Genomic DNA, 25,290 nt, shown 5'->3' with positions numbered 1-25,290 from the left:
GCATCTCGTGGGTTTATATTGCACTGGCAGCTCTTTTTGAGATTAAGAGTGACAGTGAGAGTGAAAATGATGGAGACGTATACGTCAGAATGAGGCAATATGCAACAAATAATCACATATAGATTAATATTCAAGCAACTTGGAACTATTATAAATCTGCAGTGTGTCATTGCTTTTGTTCACATACTGTTTAGTAAGTGCATTTCGTAGTTTGCAGCTTCATACACAATTCAGTGAAGTGTTTATTCTACTGTGTTCCAGAGTTTAAAAAGACCACTTGAGGACATTTGATATGACCAGTTGTCAAAATGACGCATTTCGATTTTATCTCTGGGCTTGCGACAGATTACTGCACTTTTGGACAGGTAAATGCTCACTCCAGGTTATAGTAAGTGGAGGTTCATCTACTGGAATGGTCTGAGAAGCTGAATCAGAGAAAAATATTGACAGTAAAAACAGTGTTGCACAGAGAGACGAGTGACATGGATATTGTGCTCCACGACGAGAGCAGTTATTGTTCTTACAGTCAGAGATTGCCATTAACTGGACTGGAACAAATGCCCAGACAATTCTTTCCTCCCCTCCAAATAAAAAGATAATTTGGAACCAAGAGGGTGTGTGAGGGGATTGGTGATTACTTTTATAGAATGGATATGGCAGGAGAATAGCATCAGGAGACCAGATAGTACTAGTTGACCTCCTGTCGCATTGCTCATGGATAGTTAGGCACCCTGGTGGGTGCAAGGGAGCACAATGCAATCACACATGCCTGAAAACTGTAGGAAACATTACATTCATTTTTGCACATGTCATGGAGGGGCAAAAAGCAGCAGTGAGGGGCATCGAGTAGCAAATGCACGACGTCCAGCTCAAGAACTGAAACTCAGAAGCCCCAAAGAAGGGAAGTCTATTGTTGAAGATATTGTAAGATGAGATGGGAAGGCTTGGGTGTGTTTTGTGTTGAATTTATATAGTTTGGGTGGGTGGTGAATCAACATGGTTGTTCAAAGGAATTTCAATTTTTTTCAAGAATGCGGTTGGTTCCTTTTTTTAAATATGTGAGAATCTTTTGAGATAGTGAAGGACACACAGTTTCTGTAAGTATATTTTGATTGGCTGCTATCTCCTGAAATTGAAATTAGAACCAGTGTGCTCCATGCCTAATGTTTGCATCTGATATTTTCCCATATTATATGGACAGTTCGGACATCTTCCCCATTCCCTACGGACAAGTCAAGACATTTTCACCATTCTCTACAGACATATTGGATATGTGTCAAAATCAAAATGTTTAATCAGATATTAAGATTACTTTAAAGTTAGCCAGGTGGATAGAACCAGAGGACATAAATTCAATTACTGAAATCTAAATTAAAGCAGATGCTTTATTACAATGAACTTCTTTACACAGAGGGAGGTAAGTGCTTGGAATAATGAGACAAAACATTGGGGACATTGGGATGAGCTTTGATGGATCAAATGGCCATTTCTTATCTTTCCCTTTTCGTATGAGAGGGATGAGGTGAAACTTGAGAAGATAAAGCAGTAATATCTATAAATCACCAGCATGTCTTAAGCTGGCATGAATATGGACATTTTTTCATCATTCAATTAAGCTTTTCAAAACACAAATCTTTCTTGCAAGCTAAAAATCATTGATAAAAATAATGCTTTAAAGCAGATGGTAATGCCACAAGCAAGTTCTATAATAAGTACTTGCCACGTTTAACTCCACAGGATTTATTCTTCTCAAGTCTTCATATTTCCAAAGCTGGACTATAGACAAGGAGAATACTCTGAGATAATGCCCATTCTGAGACTGGTGATATGGACTCCATTGGGGGTCATTTAATTAATGGTGATAGTGTAAAATGGATGATAGGAAATAGGCCACCTGACTTCACTGGAAAAGAAACTCGGGGGAGATGTATAATGGGTGACTGATCAAATATTGCCCAACTTACACTAGTCAGAAATTAAAATTCCCCCCCCCCCCGATCCCAGTATCTTCATCATAATGACGATGATAATGGAAATCTGGGCTCATGAATCCAAGTAATGTAACTCTGAGTACTTTTAAAGTAAGATGTGGTAAAAACACAAAGCCCATGAAGATAACTCATGGCCAGGTTCCTATGATTGACAGTCTGCATCACTAATGTTTGACCACTGCTCTTTAACAGTTTTCAGTTTCTGCTCAGTTTTTGAAGGTCTGCTTCATTAGAATGAATAAATATAGCAATAATTATAAATAACTCTGGCACTACAATATGGGTAAGTCAAAAATGGGGCTTAAAACAGGTCTTCAGTCTTGTTCGTTCGAACATTTATTCAACCATGTTCCATTTCATAGGGTAAATGGGGTGCAGAAACTTCTCACAGCTGAATAACGACATATATTAATTCACATTCTTCCACTGCTGGATGTGGCAATATAGTGATAACAAACTTCAAAACTACTTTGAGTTACTGTATGTTTTGATGCACGTAGAGAATTCCAATGTTATATCATGATGTGACTTGAGAAAAATGATGCTCTTCGTTGCTTGTGGTTATTAATTAGATAACTCAAATATGGAATGTACAGCAAAGAAAGAGGCCATTCAGTCCAAATGGTTCATGCTAGTGTTTATGCTCCACACGGGCCTCCTCCCATTCCTCTTCATCTAACCCTACTATTCCTTTCCACCTCATGTGTTTAGCTAGCTTCACCTCAAAAGTTTAAATTCTATTCACCTTAATGAATAATAATTATTATGATTAATAATTGAAAAAGCTTAATAGCCATATGTGCACTTTATGTCCGTTTGGAATCGTTTGCTCCAGTTAAGTCAATGCAGTTCAATCTCCTTAGCCTGGCCATGTCAAGCCGCTGGGTATTAGAGGAAACCACTGATGAAAGTCTGCCTGCTGTTCTAGAGAGTGAGAATGGGAAGCTTGCTGTTCGTGCGATGGAGCCAAGTAATGCTTCCCACAAACCTCCAGGACAAGTTTGCACTTGCAGCTGTAGGTGCAAAGTACAACTGAGAGCAGAAGGCGAGACTCCTGCTGGGTTTATTCTCACTTTTTGATCGAACAGCACAACAAGATGAAAGCACAACTTTACAGCGCAACTCATAGCCGTTTCAGGGCATGGATATCAGACTGGAATCATGGTACACCTAAATTCCACTGCACCCGATATCGTAGCAAAACACGAGGGGAGGAACATCGCTGAGTATCTCGGGCTTTCTTTATAGCTCCACTTTGAATGAATGCCCACTTGGTTTTAAGCCAAACTGTTTGCTATCTTTAGAACAGAAAAAGATATCAAATCTAATGAAGATTTTGGTATTCTGGACAAATTCCATTTTATTGGTTTGTTGTGCATTTATCTGCATATATATGTACTGTTTGTAAATAACAGATTTTCTATTTTGCCACTTTTCTTCCTATTTTAAAATTTAAACTCGGTTTGAAGTACCAAAGCTGCAACTGTCTCCCTTGTCAAGGTCCCTATCTTTGTTGTACCAGCATTTGAAGGCAGGGTATTTTTTCATAGGGAGGTCAGAGACAGTACTAGATTACTCTTATATGTCTTAAAGTAGCCATCGGAAAGCACTGTAATGTCCAATATATTGGCAATGTTGCTTTAAGGATACTCTGAATCTATCGCTTAAAGCAGTAAACAGAAACATAGAAAATAGGAGCAGGAGTAGACAATTCCGCCCTTCGAGCCTGCTCCGCCATTCATTATTATCATGGCTGATCATCCAACTCAGTAACCTGTTCCCGCTTCCCCCCCATATCCTTTGACCCCTTTCGCCCCAAGAGCTATATCTAACTCCTTCTTGAAAACATACATTGTTTTGGCCTCAACTGCTTTCTGTGGTTGCGAATTCCACAGGTTCACCACTCTCTGGGTGAAGAAATTTCTCCTCATCTCAGTCCTGAAAGGTTTACCCCGTATTCTTAGACCATGACCCCCGGTTCTGGACTCTCCCACCATCGGGAACATTCTTCCTGCATCTACCCTGTCAAGTCCTGTTAGAATTTTATAGTAATTTTATCCCAGTAACCTACAAACTATTCTTAAAATGCAGAACCAGAGGGAACTGGATCAAATCAGTCCTGTAGAACCTAGTGAACGGCCAAATAAAAAAATCCCACCTCCGCAAATGCAATTCCTGTGTTGTATCTTTACTAGTACGTGTCTGTAAAGAATACGTATAGAGATATTGCAAGGATTAAGTGTGGGACACTTGCTCAGCTAATCAGGTGAAGAGAAGGATAATATACATTTTGGCCGGAATTTTACATCGGGGGGAAGGCCTCTCCTACCGGCCAAAACGTCGGGGGGGTGAGCCTGCCTCCGCCAGGCCTGGAAGCCACGCTGTAATTGTTATGTGGCCTAGGCCCTTAATTGGCCCCGGGCAGGACTTCTGCCACCACCGCCCTCCCCCCACCCTCACTGAGGCAGAAAGTCCCACCTCCAAGAGCTACAAGCTAATCAGCAGGCCGGTAGCTTCTCAGTCCCAGAAGTGCTCCCAGCAGCAGTGGCCATTGCTGGGACTACACCCAGCCAGAAGAGGACGTTGGCCTCCATAGAGGTGGGTGGGGTTTTGGGCCTTGCCGGGGACAATCGGCTGGACCCTGGCGAAGGTGGTGAGGGTCGTTCAGGAGGCTGGGGGGGAGGTGCCCCAGCGGGGGTAGCTTGTACTGCTAGGGGGTCCGTCTGTGGTGCACAGGGTGCCTGATCTGGAGGGTGGCAATTAATTGGCCACTTAAGGACCTTACTTGGCCTGGGGCAGTCGTGGCATTTGTCACCTCCCCCTGCTGCTCGTAAAATTGCAGCAGGGGCGGGAAGGCAACGAGAATGGCACCCCTTGCCTCCCACACAATTAAACCCCCCAACCCTCCACTGCCTCCAGCCAGCTCCCACTGGTGGGGGAGAAGGTAAAATTCCAGCCTTAGAGAAATTCCGCCTCTGTGCCAAAACAGTAATTCAGCTGTAGATTGCTTTTTATCCAATCTAGCTCATTGATCGATCATAAATGCATACAACTACTACTTAAATGATGGTAAACTCCAAATATGTCATATGGCATGTATCGCTGCACTGCTCATTGCATTGGTAAAACAATCACTGCCGTGGTGAGCCCCTGAGAAACGCATGCTTTGGTGTTCATTATTGCCCTGTGATCCCACACCGAACAGAAATTCTATTTTATTTCCTCCTGCCCTGTAGTACTGAAACCAAATGGAGCACTACAGCAGCTTCTGTGAGCTGAGACAGACAACCTGAGCACAGTCTGCTGATTCAACCTGAGTCCCGTATGGCCACTACCATAACGCACATCACATATTTTATGTATTCTCTGGATATGGGTATTGCTAGTAAGGCCAACATATATCACCCATCCCTAATTGCCTTTGAGAAGATGGTGGTGAACCGTTGCAGTCTATCTAGCGAAGGTACTGCCACAGTGCTGTTAGATAGGGGAGTTCCAGGATTCTGACCCAGCGATGATGAAGGAATGGAGATATGTCCAAGTCGGGATGGTATGTGACATGGGGGGAAACTTGGAGGTGATGGTGCTCCCATGCACCTGCTGCCCCTATCCTTATAGATTTGGGAGACACTGTCGAAGAAGCAATTTACCAAGCTACCACTTTATGTACCAAGGCATCAAGTGAGCTAGCAGGACAATGTTTTTGCAGAAGTAAACTAACAATGTGACTTTAATTTGAATAATCTAGGTATTACAACAGTCATGGCCGATTGCATTGGTATTAGTCATTTCACAATGACTGAATGTGACATGCATATCAAAGAACTTTCGAAACTGGCTTATGCCTTTCATGCAATTTTCCAATAATCTTTTATTTAGAGATACAGCACTGAAACAGGCCCTCCGGCCCACCGAGTCTGTGCCGACGAACAACCACCCATTTATACTAATCCTACACTAATTCCATATTCCGACCACATCCTCACCTGTCCCTATATTTCCCTACCACCTACCTATACTAGGGGCAATTTACAATGGCCAATTTACCTATCAACCTGCAAGTCTTTGGTATGTGGGAGGAAACCGGAGCACCCGGAGGAAACCCACGCAGACACAGGGAGAACTTGCAAACTCCACACAGGCAGTACCCAGAATTGAACCCGGGTCGCTGGAGCTGTGAGGCTGCGGTGCTAACCACTGCGCCACTGTGCCGCCCTTTTGGGCATGCAAGGTTTTTAATTTTTAAAACATTCAGCCTTTTCTTGCGAAACATTTGCCATCCCTGAAATAATCCAGAGAATCTGCTGGTGTTTCTTTAAGGACTGAAGCAAAGCTTCCACCTGAACCGCAAGGAAGGAATATTGAAGTAACACTACAGTAATGAATGCCACATGTGACCAGGCTAGCCCATGACACTTCTGTGTCAACCATATGATTTTCAACAGTGTTATGATCCCCGTGGAGACCATCAACTAAAGGCCTGCTCGGGTCTGCAAATGAAACCTGACCCGACCCGAGTCCTTTCACTTTTTCCCGTGTCCGACCTGACCACCAGAATAAAGTTGATTATATTAAAGAGGTTGTGCTCCACCTTGGATGGAATCGCTCCCTGCAGACTAGTGCGGAGTGTTTCCCGCCTTGACATCCTGGTGTGTCTGACCCGGCCCGACCCGACCCGAGCCCAAATGCCGGACCCGGAAGAGCGACCCAACCCAAACCCTACACATGTCGTCGTGTCCCGTCGGGTTTGGGTCGGGTAGCCATGCTCTACCACCAACAAATAAAAAGGAACCAAATCCACCAAATGACCCCAATTAGGAAACAAAAACCAAATGTACAAGATTTCACTTCCATAAATTTTACCTTAACATTCAAACCAAAACCAACATAAATTAAACATGAACTAACAGTTAAATACCAGTCCAAAAATGTATCACAAAGGTTACACACTAACAATCAGATGAAACAAAGGTAGTCTTTACAAGTCCTTTGGCAGTTCTATCAGCAAGGTAGCTTCAAACAGTCCCAAAGTCCTTCAAGTAGATCTCCAGTTCAATTAATTAATTAATTAAAAAATCTGGAGCGGAACGTTAGTCTCAGTAAGGATGCCATGAAACTATCATCGATTGTTGTAAAAAAAAAATCTGATTCACTAATGTGCTTTAACGAAGAAAACCTGCCGTCTTTACCTGGTCTGGCCTACATGTGACTCCAGACCCAAAACAATGTGGCTGACTCTTAACTGCCCTCTGAAATGGCGTAGCAAGCCATTCAGTTCAAATGCAATTCGGGATGGGCAACAAATGCTGACCTGCCAGTGACACCCACATTCCATAAAGAATAAAAAAAGCCAAGGATACATGTCTTTTCATTTCACCTGGAGACAGATCACTTCCTAGTGCAGGGAAGGGGAAATGTGGGGGGAACGAACTGTTAACCTGGCCTCAGCTGCCCTGGGAATCCCACGAGAGCAGTATTGGGCCTGCTCCTGAAGCATACACAGAACCAGTGTAAGCATTCATCGGAGGCAGGAGGGAAGAATTCCAGTCCTCCCACCTCATTCCCTCCTTTGCCACCCACACGGCGATTGGACCTTCTGCCATGACGCCAAGGACAATAAGGCCTGCGCGGGAGGGCGGGATGTGGGGGTGCGGGGGGGTGGCGGAATTAACTCTAGATTGATGACAAAACTACCATTTACCCGGTTTCCAAGACCTCACCATGATCATAAGGCCGTGATACTGACAGCTAGGGGCATGGGCCTGAAACTGCTCTCCTGTTCCTAGCTCAGATCTCAGTGCATGTTGCCCAGACAAGGAATATTGGATGTGCTTCTTCTCTTACTAGAGCAGCCCACCTCCAATATTCTGGGTTTATCCTGCACCTATCAAGGGCCTATAAAGGAAAGTCTACCCTCTTGAGTTCAGATCTCCCCGCACTGGCCTCAATCTCCCTCTGGATAGGAAGGTATTTGCCACCTCAATCTTTTCCCAGTGCTATTTGTGTTCCAAAACCTGTTAGATTTGATATATAGCCAAACGTTTCAATGTAGAGAAAGCTAAAATATATTTTCTGGTCATCAAGTTTGTGGTGGTATTGTTCAATCTTAGATCATCTTTACAAAACCAATGTGTACTTTTGTGTGAAATCTAGAAGTTATATAATGAACTTGCAAATAGGTATTTTAATTGGTTCGCCAAATCATTTTCAACTCGGATCACCTATTGGACCGTAAAACAGCATGCAACGCTTACCAGTTAAAAGACATGAACAGTCAGTTTTCTAAGTGTTCCTTAACTAATTGTTCAAGTTCGACTGATCAAATAGTAAATATATGCTTTATTTTATTTTCATTTTAGCAAACACAAATCATAAAAACAACCTAAGTAGAAAAAGCAAGACCGTTTGATTTCCAGCTTCATGTGCCCTACACCTTTTGCCTTGACACCTACATAGATTGTAAAGAACAGAAAAGCATAATTACTCAATATTTTAATCTCACTAAACTGGTCTGTAAACTAGTCCTGATTTTGGTTACTGTGCACAAGTATACCACTATTATTAAGCTGTCGCTTACTTAGTAAACTTATGGTGTAATAATCAAACAGGCAAAACAAAATAGCAATTATGGAAGTTTACAGCACAGCAGGAGGCTGTTCAGCCCACTATGTCCGTACTGGCTCATTGCAGCAGCAATTGAAAAACATTCCCATTGCCTTGCTCTTTGCCCCACAGCCTTGTACCTTCATCTGTTGGAGCATGAGTGTGGGGTCTCCATCATCTATTAATGATAAAGGCTGTGATTGCATTGATGAGCAAATAAAATACTGGTCAGTACTGTGTTTTGCAGGGGAGGAAATCTGCAGTCCGCTACTGGAGGCCTGGATTATCAGCAACTGAAGTTCAAGGAAGGAGCAATGGACAGAGAAGCCAAGGATGTGAAGAAAGATCGGTTACATTCTTTGTATAAGGATGTTAGTGTGAGTTCAGAGGCAGCAATGCAGGGGCTTAGAGTTAAATTAGAATTGCTAAACTATGTTGGATATTATTAAGCAAGTGCTTTTACATGGTGATAGCACGTGACTATTATTTTATTGTAGTTTAGTCCTGGTTCACTTCAAATCACCTGGAAACATTGCCTCTCACCATTTGTTAATATCCAATTTAATACCATTTATGGACACTGATAGGACTTCCCAGCCCTGCAATGTCTAGCATCGAGAATAACAAGAGCAGCAATGTCATGGGAACACCGTCACCACCAAGCTACCCTGCAAGTCACACACCATCCTGACTTGGGACATATAACGCCATGCCTTCATTGTCACTGGGTCAATATTCTGGAATTTCCTCCCTAACAACATTGTGAGAGAACCATCACCACACAGACTGCTGAGGCTCAAGAAGGTGGCCCATCACGGGGTTGGGAAATAAATGTAGCTCAGCCAGTGACGCACACATCTCATAAACAAATTTTTTTTAAAGTCAGTGTTGCTTTATGCTAAGAAATCATGACGATTAGATTTTTACACAGTTTTTAAATCACATTATTGGGGAAAATCAAAAACATGAAAAACTTGCAAACAAAAATTGTTAAAGTGAGATAAACAATGTTACAATGAGTAAAATGAGGCACTTTGATTCCAATGAATTAAAACCATCAAGCTTCATTTTAATTTTGTATTGAGACAATCAAGACCAACTGCTTTCCTCTTCACAGTCCAAAGTAACCCTTTCTCAAGACGCTATCTTCTCCCCTATGGGAAAACAAATCAATGTCCAGGCTTCTTGGCCCTAAGTGAGCATGAGTCACTTCACAATAAATTAGACCAGTTATTATAACAATCTAGGATAACACTCAGCTGTTAACATTTCCAGGGCCATGGGACACTGCAAAGCTTTTGTAAAATGCCACCTTTTATTTAACAAGCCCTGCTCCTCCAGGTCTGTGGCATTCTGCACTTTATTAAGGAACTCGAGTGGAAAATAGGTTAGAGGTAATTGCAAGCCAAGGAAAAAGAGGCTGGCCTCAGGTAGCTTGGGAATACTTCAAACAACCAACATTTAAAAACTGCAGGAACGAGGCTCCTTTCTTTAATGCTTTGCTCCAGAAATATTTAACATTCCGGAGAAAGAAAAACTTTCAGAAATATATCAAACTTGATTTATTACTGAAATTCTTTATGAATCAGAGTCTATGTAGGTAATGATTCACAGTTAATTTTATTGTCTTGAACGTATTACCATGCTTTTGGGTATCGATGCCTTCAAAGTAAAAATCAAAGCAAAGAGCACACTAACAATTCAATTCTGAAATGGACATCAATTATCCACTTAAGAACTGGCCACCTTATTTGTATGTATATGTCCTACAAGAATGAAGATTAAAAACGCAATATTATAAATTGACTTGCAGCCAGTATGTGTTAAGATCGCCTACTGGAATATCAAATGGGTCACTAATTCTAGCATATGTAAGTCTCTCTCTGCTTAAATGACTAACTACCATTAATCATTTCTGTCCATTTGTAAAGGACTATCAAAGAGCTTTATAGCTAGGCTGTTTTCAAAGCTAAAAGAAACTGTTAGCATATTGCTAACAGGTTACAAAGTTAGCTGATGAAATGAGAAGAAGAGAAATGTTGTATTTGTTTAAGTTGTGCATCAATGGCTCTTGTGAAACAAGGCAGCAGGTGATGTGGGGTCTGAGCAATACAGATCACAAATCACCAAGATTTGATCCTTGGTCCGTGTTGAGTTAGCTAACTCATCTAAGGTGGCAAATGACAGAGCCCACAATTAGCGTTAATTACTTGAGTTCGGCAAGGGAAGAATAAATTATTTTTAAAAATTCAGGAGCTTGCAGAAATCCAACATCAGCCCGTGTTATATTGATCAGGCACCACGGAGGTTCCAGTTGTCTCTGGAATTCGGACCATATCCAATGCTGAGTCTATAAGTCACATATGTGCTAACATATCTGCTGTACAATTGGTCAGACTCTGCTTCCACTGCCTTTTGAGGAAGAGAATTCCAAAGGCTCACGATCCTGAGAGAAAAATTTCTCCTCATCTCTGTCTGAAATGGGCGACCCCTTATTTTTAAACAGTGACCCCCTAGTTCTAGATTCTCCCAGAAGAGGAAACATCCTTTCCACATCCACCCTGTCAAGACCCCTCAGGATCTTATATATTTCAATCAAGTCGCCTCTTACTCTTCTAAATTCCAGCGGATACAAGCCTAGCCTGTCCAATCTTTCCTCGTAAGATTAGTTTTCCAGATATTAGTCTCCTCCCACCTTATTTTATCTAACCCTATCTGCATTTCTTCTATTCCTTCCTCCCTCATGTACTTAACCTAGCTTCCCTTAAAGGCAATTGTGTCAAATAAAGGCATAGAGTCAGAACCACACTTGTCATGCTCACGCATGGAGAAATTATGAACTATATAATCAGCGTATAAAACAGACCCTAAACAGTCATTTTTCCTGAAAAACAAGATGGAGTTGAGAGGTCAGGTGACCTTATCCTGTACTACCAATACACATGGAAATGCAAGAACGCTGAGTCAATCTTCATGTCTGGACCAGCCTTGGAGAAGGTATTAAAATGTAAATAACCCATTCTTTGTTAATGGCTACCTCTCCTCGACAAATTGGGTTAACCATGGGCCAGAATTTTATGTCGGTGAGGAATCCTCGCCCACCAGCTTAAAAGTCGAGGCGAGCCCACCTCCACTGGGCTTGGGAGCCACACAGAGATTTTGCTCGGCCCTTAAATGGCCTTGGGCGGGACTTCCGCCCCTCTGAGGCAGGAAGTCCTGCCATCGGGAGCTGTTGGCCCCTACCTCTCGTAAAATTGCAGCCTGGGTGTGAAGGTGACGGGAATGGCATCCCCGACCTGTCACACAATTTCTCAGCCCCCACCCCACCCGCCAGCCTCGAGCCCGCTCCCATGTGGAGCGTAAAATTCCAGCCATGGTGTCTCCAAATTCAAACTCAAATGAATGCATGGGAAAAAAACTCCACTTTATCAAAATGGAATGAAGATGGGTGACACCCAGATTCCAATGTCTAACAATGGCCCCACCATCAGACACCATTTATGAGAAAACATGACAGAAACCAGGGGTCTGATAAGGAGCTTAATAAAAGACGGAGAGCCAGAGAGAAAGAGATTCCATCTGCCTAGTATATCATCTTTAAACTATCGGTAGACAGTGACTGAGAAGTGGCCTTGAACTCCATGCCTGAGAGATTGTACGAGGGTTTTTAACAGTGAACTGTGACTGAGATACAACAAAATAAAGTCTGCAACAACGCATTTGCCCTCCTGAAACTTTCCAAGTTTTGTCTTCAGTGAACCAGGAAAAAGGAAGAACAGGCATGCACCGTTTTTTTTAATCTTTACCACCCGGGGAAGGACGCCAGATTTACAGCAAACTCTTTTTAAAACCATCAAACCTAAATGATTGTTATCTTTTAATCTCTCTTTTCTTGTGTGTGTGTGTATCTCTGTGTACGTATGAGTGTGGGTGAAGTTGCGAATATTTTTGGGTGTTGCTTAATAAATATTTACCTTTCTTTAAACCTACGAGAAAACCAGTCATTTGTCTGCTTGTTAACCATTAAAACGCTCAGGCGTTAAAACATATTTCTAATAAAAACGCTGTCTTCAGCCAATTGAGAGGTAAAAAACGGAAACCATCCATATCATTTCCCACCTGTCCGTAACACACTGGTTAGTAAACAGAATGGGTCACTTCTGCGCTACTGACATGCATCAGCATCATCATCATGCACCAATGGAGCATGCACTTGGGTCTGTTGGCTCTTCATGTTGAACTGCAGTGACATGAAGCAAAGTCAATCTTCAGTGAGACCTTGTACAAGCCTCTTTCCTACTAGAGCAGCACAGTGCGACTGAGGCAGCATGCTTGTACTGAAATGTTCCAACTGCATTTACAATTTCAATGGTGTAAATACATCTCAGGAGCTCCTGAATATCAGGGATAAAAAGCAAATTCAAGATATCAGGGCTGAGATCAGCCCTGGAGTAAAATGAACACACATGGGTGGAACATGGGGAGGCAAGGGTGGGGGAAAGAGAAAGTATGGAGTGGCCAAATGACAGATGTGGCAAGAACAGTTTTCAAAGGAAAGGAAAGAAAAATAACTTAAGCATGAGCGGCTATGGTCCAGCAGAATGCAGAAAGGAGGGGGTAAAATGTAGAATGAGGGAAGAAATTCAAGATTTTATTCAAGTCAGGCTACATAAGAAGGGAATTAGAAGAAATAAAAGGAAGGGTTAAAAAAGCTTACTATAAAAAATTGAGTAGTAAGCTTGGAAAAATGCAAAACTAATCAAATAGATTTAAAACAAAGACAGAAAGTAAGTGATAATATTGCATAATAAATAAAAAAAAAGAATCTGTGTCTTAGAATACAAAAGAAAAAGACTTGCATTTCTAGAGCACCTTTCACGACCTCAGGATGTTCCAAAGTGCTCGACATACAATGAGGCACATTTGAATTGTAGTCACTGTTGTAATGTAGGAAACCAGGCAGTTAATTTGCACACAGCAAGGTCCCACAAACAGCAACGTAATAGTGATGTGATCATCTGTTTTAGTGATGTTGATTGAGAATTCCTCTGCTCTTCTTTGAAATAATGGGCATGGGATCCCTTACGTCCACCTGAGAGAGCAGAGGGGTATTTGGTTTAATGTCGCATCCAAAAGCACCTCCAACAGCATTCCCTTCAGTACTACACTGGAGTTGCAGCCTAGGTTTTTGTGTTCAAAGCTCTGGAGTGGGACTTGAACCCACAGCCTATAGACACAGAGACAAGGGTGTTACCCACTGAGCCACAGCTGTTGTAATGTAGGAAGCTGTGGTTCAGTCAGTACAGAAGAGAATGGTTATACAACGGTTATATATGGAAACACAACTTGCCGATGTAGCATGGAAAGGTACATGAAGAACTGCTGTTGTAATAATAGAGGGGAGCTGAAGGAAATTATATCTAAAAGAGGACATTATCCAGGACAAAAAGGGAGGAAATAGTGAATTGTTTTAAAATGCAGCAGTTACCATTAGAAAGAAACTGAAGGAATAGTGTTATTTGTTAATGAAAGCTTTTTGCTCTGTTAAATCAGAATCAAAAGTTTCCTCTGTGTTATTTTATTGCCCAGTGTGAGAGTTGATTCAATCGCATAGTGCGCAGCAACATTAGATTAAACTGCGTTTATAGCAATTTACCATTTAAAATCCCTGCTACATGGATGGGCTGCTACACATGACAGAAAAATTGATGGCAGTGGAACACTGTAGAAACAGAAAAAGGCTCACACTGTGACATATACCTCCTCCCGACTTCAGAAGCAGTGCAAACCGCTCACTTTGTTTTTGTTCATTTCCAGTACTGAGTGAGTGCTGCGCTGTTGGAGGTGTCGCCTATTGGATGAGAGGTTAAACTGAGGCCCCACCTGCCCTCACGATCCCATGGCACTATTCGAAGAAGAGCAGGGGCTACTCCCAGTCTTCCGGCCAATATTTACCTCTCAACCAACGACACCAAAATGTGATGAGGTGGCCATTATCACATTGCTGTTTCTGGGGCTTGCTGTGTGCAAATTGGCTGCTGTGTTTCCTACATTACAACAGTCACGACACTTCAAAAGTATTTCATTGGTTGTGAGGTGCTTTTTGACATCCCAAGGTTGTGAAAGGTGCTATACAAATGCAAGTTTATACAAGTAAAAAAGCAAGTTCATGCTAAAAAGTAATGCAGCTATACTCCAATAGGACTTTTCTTGCTCGCTTTTATGTACCCCTTCACTGTTTATTCCAACACTGTACTTTTACAAATAATTTCTCGCTGTCTCAATGTATTAATTTAATTTTTCTCCATTGCCTCCTAACAATGGGCTTAATGTTATGAAGTTTTGCTGTGCTTCCAGATAAAATAACCATTTCTTTATACTGTTGATAACTTACAGACTAACACTTTGAAAATGATACCATGTTTCTTAACCCAATCGAAAAAAAAGACACTGCAGGACATTTAAAGCATCTCCAATCAGCCCTGCGTTTGCAAGTGTCCAAAGTAGATGCTCGCTACAGGATGCAATGGTTTTGTGTGAATAAAGGGACACAAAATGAAAGCCAGGCACGACATGATGTGATTTTAGTTCTTAAATCCAGTTTAATAAAAGTAGCAGCGTGAAACGTGGACTCCAGTTAATAGCCACAATCAAAGTTAGATTTTTAAGTTGATTGCATGCTTTCTTTTATGCACAAATTTCTTCACAAGAACATTTAATTACTGTATACTCCGATAATATATCATCAAAAATAAGCAGTGTGTTATAATGAAGGCAATGTTGTAACCATGGGTCTCAGTGACTATGGAAGCATTGTTAAGCATGTGTTGAAACAGGGAAATCAAAAAAATCTGCTCAGGATTATGTTTTGCTCCCTTTGAAAGGCAAAGATTAATCCATCTAGGTATTTTTTACAACGTGAAACTTTTCATCAGAACACTCATGGCAGCAGTGTCAAAATGCACCATGGAATCCTGCCTCCTTGACCCTACAGTACTGTACAGTGCTTGTGGTAGCAGTGTCATAGGCAATCTGTGGAATCAGGCTTCCTCTCCAGTAATGTGCTGTGTAGTCTTTGTGACAGTGTCAGTCTATCTACCAAGCTCTCTTCCTTTCTATGACTAGACAGGATCTATTAACAAATGGAGACTTTCTATTGATACTATATAGGATAGGGTAAGTCTACACTCCAATAACCTTCCTTTGGTTCTTTTGCCCAGAGGAGGAGAAGGAAGCAGCACCAAACATGCAACATTGGAAACCATCCCAGTGAATGAAGTGGACCTGTAGGGATCAGTTAGAGGAGCTGAGGTTGGAATGGAAGCAACTGCAGCTTGATAGCATGCCTAACCCAAAGTCACCACTACCATGCAGAATGCTGTCATGTGCCTACCACTAGTCTCTAGAAATTCAAAGATAGAACAGAAGTTCTAGTCCCAACAACAACTTGCATTTACATAGCGGCTTTAGTGTAGTAAAACATCCCAAAATCTGACACCCCAGGCAGATCAGGCAGTATTATGACAGGTGACTGGTCAAAGAGGTAGATTTTAAGTACAGTCTTAAAGGAGGACAGGAGACCCAAGTATAGTTAATGCAGAATTTACTATTTAATTTAATATTTAAAACAAATCTTACGATTGCTAAGGCCAGAGAGACTTGACAGGGCTGTATCATTTCAAACACTGTGTAATGCAGCAAATAAAGTCAAGTTTTGAGACCACATAAACAGACACAACATTCAGCACTTTATTCTTATCTAAGTTGCCTTTATGGAAGGAAGAATGCAGCAAGAATTGGAGTGAGTATGCACTGGTACTAAAGAACATGTAGGGACAAGAGCCAGAAATAGTAAGAAAACAAGTAAATGAAGTGGCATAAGGAACTGCATCAGAAAAATGGTAAAAGGGAGACAAGAATGAGAAAATTTGATGGTAAAAAGAATGGAAAAAAAGAAATCAATGATTGGTTGGAGAAATTTGTGGGGATACAGTAGAGGGAAGCAGCTTAATTCATGAGCTAGAGTTTGCCTCATCACATCAGCACAGCCCTCTGTGACATGCAAGAATGAAATGTTCGGGAAAGGCTTTAAGATTCCACCAACATTTCTGGGTCAAACATCTGGGGACCCCTGGTTATGATCACTTTTTGCTGAGTCCCTGATTGGGTGTGTTTGGGAGTACAGTTCTAGGGATTAACAGACGCATTATTACAGTGCAGCATTTACATAGAAAGATGGGGGAAGGGAAGGGAGGAGCAATCACTCCTCAGCAAATAGTGAACTTTGACTCTAGCCCTGCTCTCATAACTCAGTTTGTTGGATAGTGAAGGCTAAAACATCAGGACGAGTCTGCTTCTCTCTGTCTGACCTTTCTCGTAGCTCTCTTGTCTAATTTTCCCCAGAGTCTTCCACTCTTCCTTGTCTGTCTCTCTTTGCCTGACCCCCTCTCTCAGAGCTCTCAGCTCGCTTTGATTGGTCACCACATCATCCACTCTTCCCCAGGACCCCTGCTCTGCCCAACCCCTGTCTCATGTCAGTGGAAGACACCGTAACTATTCTTCGCTGGCTAGCTGTCTTTACCTGACCTCTGCCTCCTAAGCTTTCAGCTTGTCCGCAAGACTGAAGGCCTGTCTGTCACTTTCTGTACCAGTCCCCCTCCCCCTACTTGTCTCTCCCTGCTGCAACTGCACTGGTCGACAAGCCTTCCAAACCCCTATTACTTCCTTTGTGTTGCCAGCACCGACCTTCCCTCTGTTGAGAAAGCTGGTTTCATTGGAGAATGAAATAATATGAAGACAATGCTGCTTTAAAATCTAATACAGCCAAGATGTTTCCAAAATCCTCAACCCACATCAACACAGTACTTATACCCCAACGGATTACATCGTGCCGACAGCATCAAAGGCAAAAATCAGAAGCATAAAAATAGCAAATTAGAACCCAGATCATGCTGTAGAGACTTGCACCTTAATAGAGGTTAACTGTACAGCAAATACTGTTTGGAATTACTGTCCCCATTAGAAATTAGGCAGCGCCTCAAAACAAAATTCTAATTAGTAACTAAATCATTGTTGATTTTTGATTTATCATATTCCTGCAGTTTTGTAAATGAACAGTTTATTCATTTTCATTTTCAAGGTCACTGTTTCAGCTTTCATAAGAACACTGCAGAATCTTCATGGTTTCACTGGGGAGATGCTAGCCAGTAGAAATCACATGCTGACTAATAAGATTTTCCTGGGCTGATTTTGGTGAGCAAGGTGCTGTACTCAAGGTGCCTTAGACCTCTGTGCCTATTTCAGTGTGAGCACTGCTGGCACAGTTTCTCGGAGTGGGGGGGGGGGGCGATTCTTTGGGGGGTTGTTGGGGGGGCAAAGTGGTCATGTAGAATTGGTTTGGCAATGCAACTGAGAAAACCATGGCTATTTCAGTTTCTCTGGGATGGAGATGCCGCGGTGATCTAATTGCACAGAAATGCAAGCTCTGACAGTTCAAAGCTGACAGAAAACAGCTCCATGACTGCAGCCTGGTTTTCTTTAAACGAAATGTACAAAAAAAAAAATCCATGAGAAAAATATGCATTGATGAAGGGCCAGTGGGAATAAATGAACTTTTATCTTTTGCATAATGTTGAGACAGTGTTTTGGAGTTTCGGTAATTAAATATTGTGCGTCATTTTGGATTCATAGTTTAGGCAAATGGGATTTGTGTTGGCCTTTTGTTTTTGTATTAAACAGTATGTTTATAAATGGTAAACAGTTCTCCCCCTCAAGGACTGATTAAAAAAGCCAGAAATGGCATCTGCTATGTATAAAGTATGCCAGAAGGACTCCATCTTTAGCTTTAATAAAACACATTTCTTCTTTTAGGAAAAGCAAAAGGGCACTAACCTTCTGCACTGTGTCACAAAGTACAAATGGATAATTTTTGGGGAAATGGCTGCTCAGTATTCACAATGCTGACACAGCTGACTCTTTGCAGTCAGGAGAGCTAATTATCAAACATGGCAGAACGGAATGGAGTTTATGTGTGGCTCCAATTTCCTGCACTGACTGTCTGTGAGCTTCCCACACTCCTCTCCTCAATCATTGTTATCTCCTTGAAGAACCTTCCCTCCCACCCCCGTCAAATATTAGTAATACTGGAACACTGTGTTTCAAAAGTTATTGCATGTTGAGCAATTCTGGACCACTTTGGGTTTTGATTTACTTGTTCTGCAGTTTTCGATTATTCTTTAACCCTCACTGCATCACCACCTGGTAATGGCATATTCTGACGTTTGCAGAATATTAGAGTTTGATTAAACAAGCTTTGAAAAGTCCACAAGTCAGTTAATATGACAAGTAATTTGGCTTGCTTCATCTTGAAACTAAAATCCAAGAGCTTTTCTTTTTTGAAGGGTTTTATCAAACCATTATGGATGCAGCACTTAGCAAACTTTTCTGTGTAGTGTCCATCTGTGCACAGTTCTTTGATGGGAGTTTTCGATGCTTTAATATCATATATTTAATATTATGACAGAAATACTGTCACAGTCAGCTACTGAGAAAAAAAGCCAATCGACCTTTTAAACTCCACTGGTTTCTAACATGCCTATATACTAAGCTGAGGGTTGCAAGATTCATTTTCCAATTGGTACCAATTCAAAGCAATTTAAACTAGATTAGTAGATCAACTAATCTGGGATGGCCCTGACTGTTGCTCATTAGGATTTGTCCCTATGATACTCTTTCATAAACATGAACTCATCCAAAACTCTGCTGTCTCTATCTTAACTCACACCAAGTCCAGTTCACCCAGCACCTCTGTGCTTGCTGACCTACATTGGCTCCCAGTCCAGCAACATCTTGATTTTAAAATTCTCATTCTTGTTTCAAATCCCACCGTGGCTTTGCCCTCTTCCACTCCACTCCACTCCCGCACCCCACCCCCGCCAAATCTCTATAACCTCCTTTAACCTTCCGAGATCTCTGTGCTCCTCCAATTTTGGCCTCTTGTGCATCCCCAATTTTCATTACTCCACCAATGGCGGTCATGGCATCAGCTGCCTGGAGGCGAGGAATTCCCTCCCTTAGCTTCTCTGCCTCTGTACCACTCTCTCCTCCTTTACCTGTCAAAACCTACCTCACCGTTTTAATACCTCTTTATGTAGCTTGTCAAATTTTGTTTGATAATACTCTTGTGTAGTGCTTTGGGACATTTTACTGCATTAGGGATGCTATATAAATGCAAGTTGTTTGTTAAGACAGTGAATCAATGGCTAAACATGTGGAGGACCACCAGAGGTGGACTAAAGTTGAACTGAACCATAATCTCCATTTTGACATGAAAGCTGTAAACTGTTGGGGGATCTATGTAGATCTTAATTTTCTTTCTAAGTGATCAAGGAAAACATAACTCAATATGTGTGAGCTCCCTGGGACTTCCACCACTGAATGCTGATCTGGATATGACTGAGTCACTGCATTCTAGCTGCAGGTCGCAACCACTCCCAAAAAAATGTTGCAACAACAATAGAGAAGGCCTTTGAACTCGATCCTCATAATATTCCGTTTTGCTTTTATGAGCATTCCATATTATGGCTGCTTTAGGATCAGAATGCAAGTTCACATTTTCCAAAGTGTAACTTGAATCTACTTTTTAATGGGATATAATTTAAATGTTATACTGTGGGGTTTCTATAGAAGATGCTCTGCAGTGACAGATAAAGGGCGATGAACCAGACTTTATCTCTTGGAAATTCACTTGTGTCAGATTAGAGTCGAAGTTATCAGGAGTGGTAAACATACAGGCTCTGTCCTCTGCAATCTCAATTCTTGTTACGGTTGAAAGAACAAACAGGAGAGTGAATTTTATTGCTGCAAAGAACTTACACTAATCAGCCCACTTCATTCTGTACTTCAATACATGTGTACTTGAGAAAGCATTGGGCTATTTTATGTTAGTTATCTGTAAAACAGCGAGTAAACAAACAACAAAAACTTGCATTTATATAGCACCTTTACCGTAGTAAAACATTCCAAGACATTTCACAGGAGCTCAGCTATTAACATGTGACAACAAGCCACATAAAGAGATAGTAGGGCGAAAGACCAAAACTTTGGTCAAAGAGGTAGGTTTTAAGGAGTATCTCAAGGAGGAAAGAGATGAAGAGAGGACAGGGAAGTTAAGGGAAGGAATTCCAGAATTTAGAGCAAAGCAGGCTGCCTGTTGGAGCAGCGATTAAAATCGGTGATGCTAAAGGTGACAGAACTGGAGGAGCACAGTTATCTTGGAGGGTTGTGGGGCTGGAGGAGGTTACAGAAATGGGGAGGGTTGAGGCCGTAGAGGGATTTGAAAACAAGTATGAGAATTTTAAAATCAAGGTGTTACTTAATGGAGAAGCAATGCCAGCCAGCAAGCACGGGGTGATGGATGAACGGGACTTGGTGTGAGTTAGGATACAAGCAACAGAGTTTTGGATGACCTCAAGTATACAGAAGGTACCAAAAACACTTTGGCCTGCACCGACTATTATTGTCTCAAAGTATGGAAAGTCCTCATCAGGGAACTCCGCTTTGCTGACGATGCTGCATTAACATCCCACACAGAAGAATGTCTGCAGAGACTCATTGACAGGTTTGCGGCTGCCTGCAATGAATTTGGCCTAACCATCAGCCTCAAGAAAACGAACATCATGGGACAGGAAGTCAGAAATGCTCCATTCATCAATATTGGCGACCACGCTCTGGAAGTGGTTCAAGAGTTCACCTACCTAGGCTCAACTATCACGAATAGCCTGTCTCTCAATGCAGAAATCAACAAGCGCATGTGAAAGACGTCCGGTGCTATGTCCAGACTGGCCAAGAGGGTGTGGGAAAATGGCGCACTGACACGGAACACAAAAGTCAGAGTGTTTCAAGCCTCTGTCCTCAGTACCTTGCTCTACGGCAGCAGGGCCTGGACAACGTATGTCAGCCAAGAGAGACGTCTCAACTCATTCCATCTTCACTGCCTCCGGAGAATCCTTGGCATCAGATGGCAGGACCATATCTCCTACGCAGAAGTCCTTGAGGCGGCCAACATCCCCAGCCTACTGAGCCAGGGGCGCTTGAGATGGTTTGGCCATGTGAGCCGCATGGAAGATGGCAGGATCCCCATGGACGCATTGTACTGTGAGCCCGTCACTGGTATCAGACCCACCGGCCGTCCATGTCTCCGCGTTAAAGACGTCTGCAAACGTGACATGAAGTCCTGTGACATTGATCACAAGTTGTGGGAGTCAGTTGCCAGCGATCGCCAGAGCTGGCGGACCGCCATAAAGGCGGGGCTAAAGAGTGGTGAGTCGAAGAGACTTAGCAGTTGGCAGGAAAAATGACAGAAGTGCAAGGGGAGAGCCAACTGTGTAACAGCCCCGACAACCAATTTTATCTGCAGCGCCTGTGGAAGAGTCTGTCACTCTAGAATTGGCCTTTAACGCCACTCCAGGCGCTGCTTCACAAACCACTGACCACCTCTAGACGCTTACCCATTGTCTCTCGAGACAAGGAGGCCAAAGGAAAAAGAAACTCCAAATGCCATCATTTATTACAAGCACTTTGGACCACTTCCCTCCCCTCCATCACCATGTCCTTCGGCAATCTCTGATCGATTCTGTGGAATGAGATTCCCAAATTCCTCCACTCTGGTACTTCTCTACAAATCTTAATCTGTATTAAGTCTGTATTTTTTGCCACACTTGCAGTCATCTCCACATTAAAGGTGCTACATAGGTGCAAGTTATTGCTACTGTGCAGTGATAGTTCTGGGAATCTTACCCCACCCATGAATTCAAGGCCTACACTTGTCAGAAAAGCATGATATCTGACAGAAATGCTATTGTTTAATTAAATTTGATAGTTTTATAACTCCACCCCCTTTTTTAACTGTTGCTGTTGATGATTTGCTTTTCTATTTACACCTCCTCCAGACACATCTTTTGTTTCTTTACTTGTCTCATTACCGTCTCTTTTTGTCTTGCGCCATCATCCTTTTGTCAATTAATCTTTCCTGCCTTCCATCCTATTACAGACGATCCTTTTTGTTCTGTCCTCCCCTCTCCCCTTTTCCCTGCAGAAGACTGCATCGTGTGGGAAATGGTCACTAACTGTGATTTTTCCCGGAGTGGCCAATTAATAGCCAGAAAGCAGGCTCTCGAAGCTGGAGGGCCAGAGGCCTTGCAGCTTGAAAGCAGCAGCAGGATGCAATGGAAGGTAGGTGAAGGAGTGGGCGTTTCAAAATGGAGGCATCCTCTCTCCAATTTTTTTTTTAAGTTAAAAAAAAGCTTTTGCTGCCAGGCCACCACTCTTGGTGGGGCGGGGGGCTCGAACCCTGCCTCGAGTGCCAGCGACCCGGTCTGCTGCCAGAAGGTTGCGTCCCCCACCACCCCAGCCAGCCTCCAGACAGGCAGACAGGCCTTATAGGCCCTTAGTTAGTTTAATTGGCCATAGCCCTGCCGTCTCCACCATCCCACTTCCGGAGAAGTGGCCCGGGGTCGGAATGGAGCCGGAGAACCAGCACGCAGGCTGGCATCGCTATTTTTAGCGTCTTCCTGCCTCCGTTCCCGGCCCTGGCGGGGGCTGAAAGTCAAGCTCGTTAACTCTGTTTCTCTCCACGGATGCTGCTATTTCCAGCATTTTTATTTTTGATAATTTTCTTGTAAGTTTTTTTGTCTGTATTGCCCAGAATTTGCAGTCAGTGGCAAATGAATGGTGCTCACCATTCACTGCGCTAGTAACCGCCCACAGACTTTTCTGTGGGAATTTGCGCGGAGCCAATCTACCATTGGGCATCTGATCCAGTGCAGCGCCCTCTACATAGAATCGGTGACGTCTGTGAGCATAACAAGCAACAGAAACCAACCAGACTGAAGGATCCTCACTAACAAACACCAGGGTGGCGAAATTAGATAGCCCCTGAAAAAGGGGACATGGATCCCGATAAGCCATTAACCCACACCCGCTGATCGCAATGCAGACAGCACAGCAACATCGTTCTGCCCGGGCAATATAATGATTTCTGCATGCAACCAGTGCTGACAGTGTTGTTGAGAGGCTGCAAGCAACAGCGGTGGCTCAAAATTGATACTTGCTGGTACAACCTAAAGCTAACCTGCACTTCTTAAAGGGGAGGTGCATCATGGCTGCAGCAAGTACTGGGAGGTGCACAGGAAGCAAACTTGTCCTGGGAAACAATCAGGAATGGCACAAAATGGGAGAGAGTGGGCTCCAAGGTTTTTGGACTTTTGGTCTTGGTGGAGGAGGTGAAAAGGAGGCGAGATGTCCTGTATCCACAGCGGGGCCAGGAGGCCCTCCAGCCACATGGTCAAAGGGCAGTGGGAGCTGTGGAGCTTGATGCCTGGAGTGAAGCCCAAGGATCTGGATGCAGTGCCACAAGAAGTTCAATGACCTTCACCACAACCCCATCACTTACTTACCAACAATCTCTATCAGGACTCGTACCCAACAGTCATATGCCGCACCACACCTTCACAGACCTAACACGGCTGTAAGCTTCACACACACATCTCACACAGACTGCCAGCTATTCAACCATGACAGCCACATCACCCAAAGAGATTGCACAACACTCCCTGACACAATTCCCTCTCTCTTATGAACATAGTTACGAACACACAAATTAGGAGCAAGAGTAGGCCACTCGGCCCCTCGAGCCTGCTCTGCCATTCAATAAGATCATGGCTGAACTGATTACTTCACATTCCCGTATACCCCCAATAACCTTTCACCCCCTTGTTTATCAAGAATCTATTTATCTCTGCCTTAAAAATATACAGGGCTTCTGCTTCCACTGCCTTTTAAGGAAGAGAATTCCAAAGACTCACGACCCTCTGAGAGAAAACAATTCTCCTCATCTCGGTCTTAAATGGGCGACCCCTTATTTTTAAACAGTGACTCCTAGTTCTAGATTCTCCCATAAGGGGAAATGTCCTTTCCACATCCACCCTGTCAAGACCCCTCAGGCTCTTATACATTTCAATAAAGTCGCCTCTTACTCTTCTAAATTCCAATGGATACAAGCCTAGCCTGTCCAATCTTTCCTCATAAGACAGCCCACCCATTCCAGGTATTAGTCTAGTAAACCTTCTCTGAACTGCGTCCAATGCATTTACATTCTTCCTTAAATTAGGAGAACAATACTGTACATAGTACTCCAGATGTGGTCTCACCAATGCCCTGTAAGCTGAAACATAACCTCCCTATTTATGTATTCAGTTCCCCTCGTAATAAACAATAACATTCTACTAGCTTTTTCTAATTCCGTGCTGGACCTGCATATTAATCTTTTGCGATTCATGCACTAGGACACCCAGTACCCTCTGCATCTCAGAGCTCTGCAATCTCTCACCATACAGATATTATGCTTCTCTTTTATTCTTCCTGCCAAAGTGGACAATTTCACATTTTCCCACATTATACTCCATTTGCCAGATCTTTTCCCACTCACTTAACCTATCTATATCCCTTTGTAACCTCCTTATGTCTCTTCACAAGTTACTTTCCTACCTATCTTTGTGTCATCAGCAAATTTAGCAACCATACCTTCGGTCCCTTCATCCAAGTCAATTATGTTAATTGTAAAAAGTTGAGGCCCCAGCACTGATCCCTGTGGCACATCACTTGTTACATCTTGCCAACCAGAAAATGACCCATTTAT

At 42.7% G+C, this 25,290-nt stretch overlaps 1 protein-coding gene across 7 annotated transcripts in view; it reads right to left on the bottom strand.

Annotated features, from left to right (window-relative positions):
• Positions 1-25,290, bottom strand: part of LOC137352407 (multiple C2 and transmembrane domain-containing protein 2-like) — a 455,261-nt gene that overhangs the window by 46,070 nt on the left and 383,901 nt on the right. The window lies entirely within an intron of this gene.

The sequence above is a fragment of the Heterodontus francisci genome, chromosome 38, assembly GCF_036365525.1.
Source record: "Heterodontus francisci isolate sHetFra1 chromosome 38, sHetFra1.hap1, whole genome shotgun sequence".
NCBI classification, from domain to species: domain Eukaryota; kingdom Metazoa; phylum Chordata; class Chondrichthyes; order Heterodontiformes; family Heterodontidae; genus Heterodontus; species Heterodontus francisci.
The sequence above is the reverse complement of the archived record's forward strand: the minus strand, read 5'-3'. Positions and strand labels throughout refer to the sequence as shown.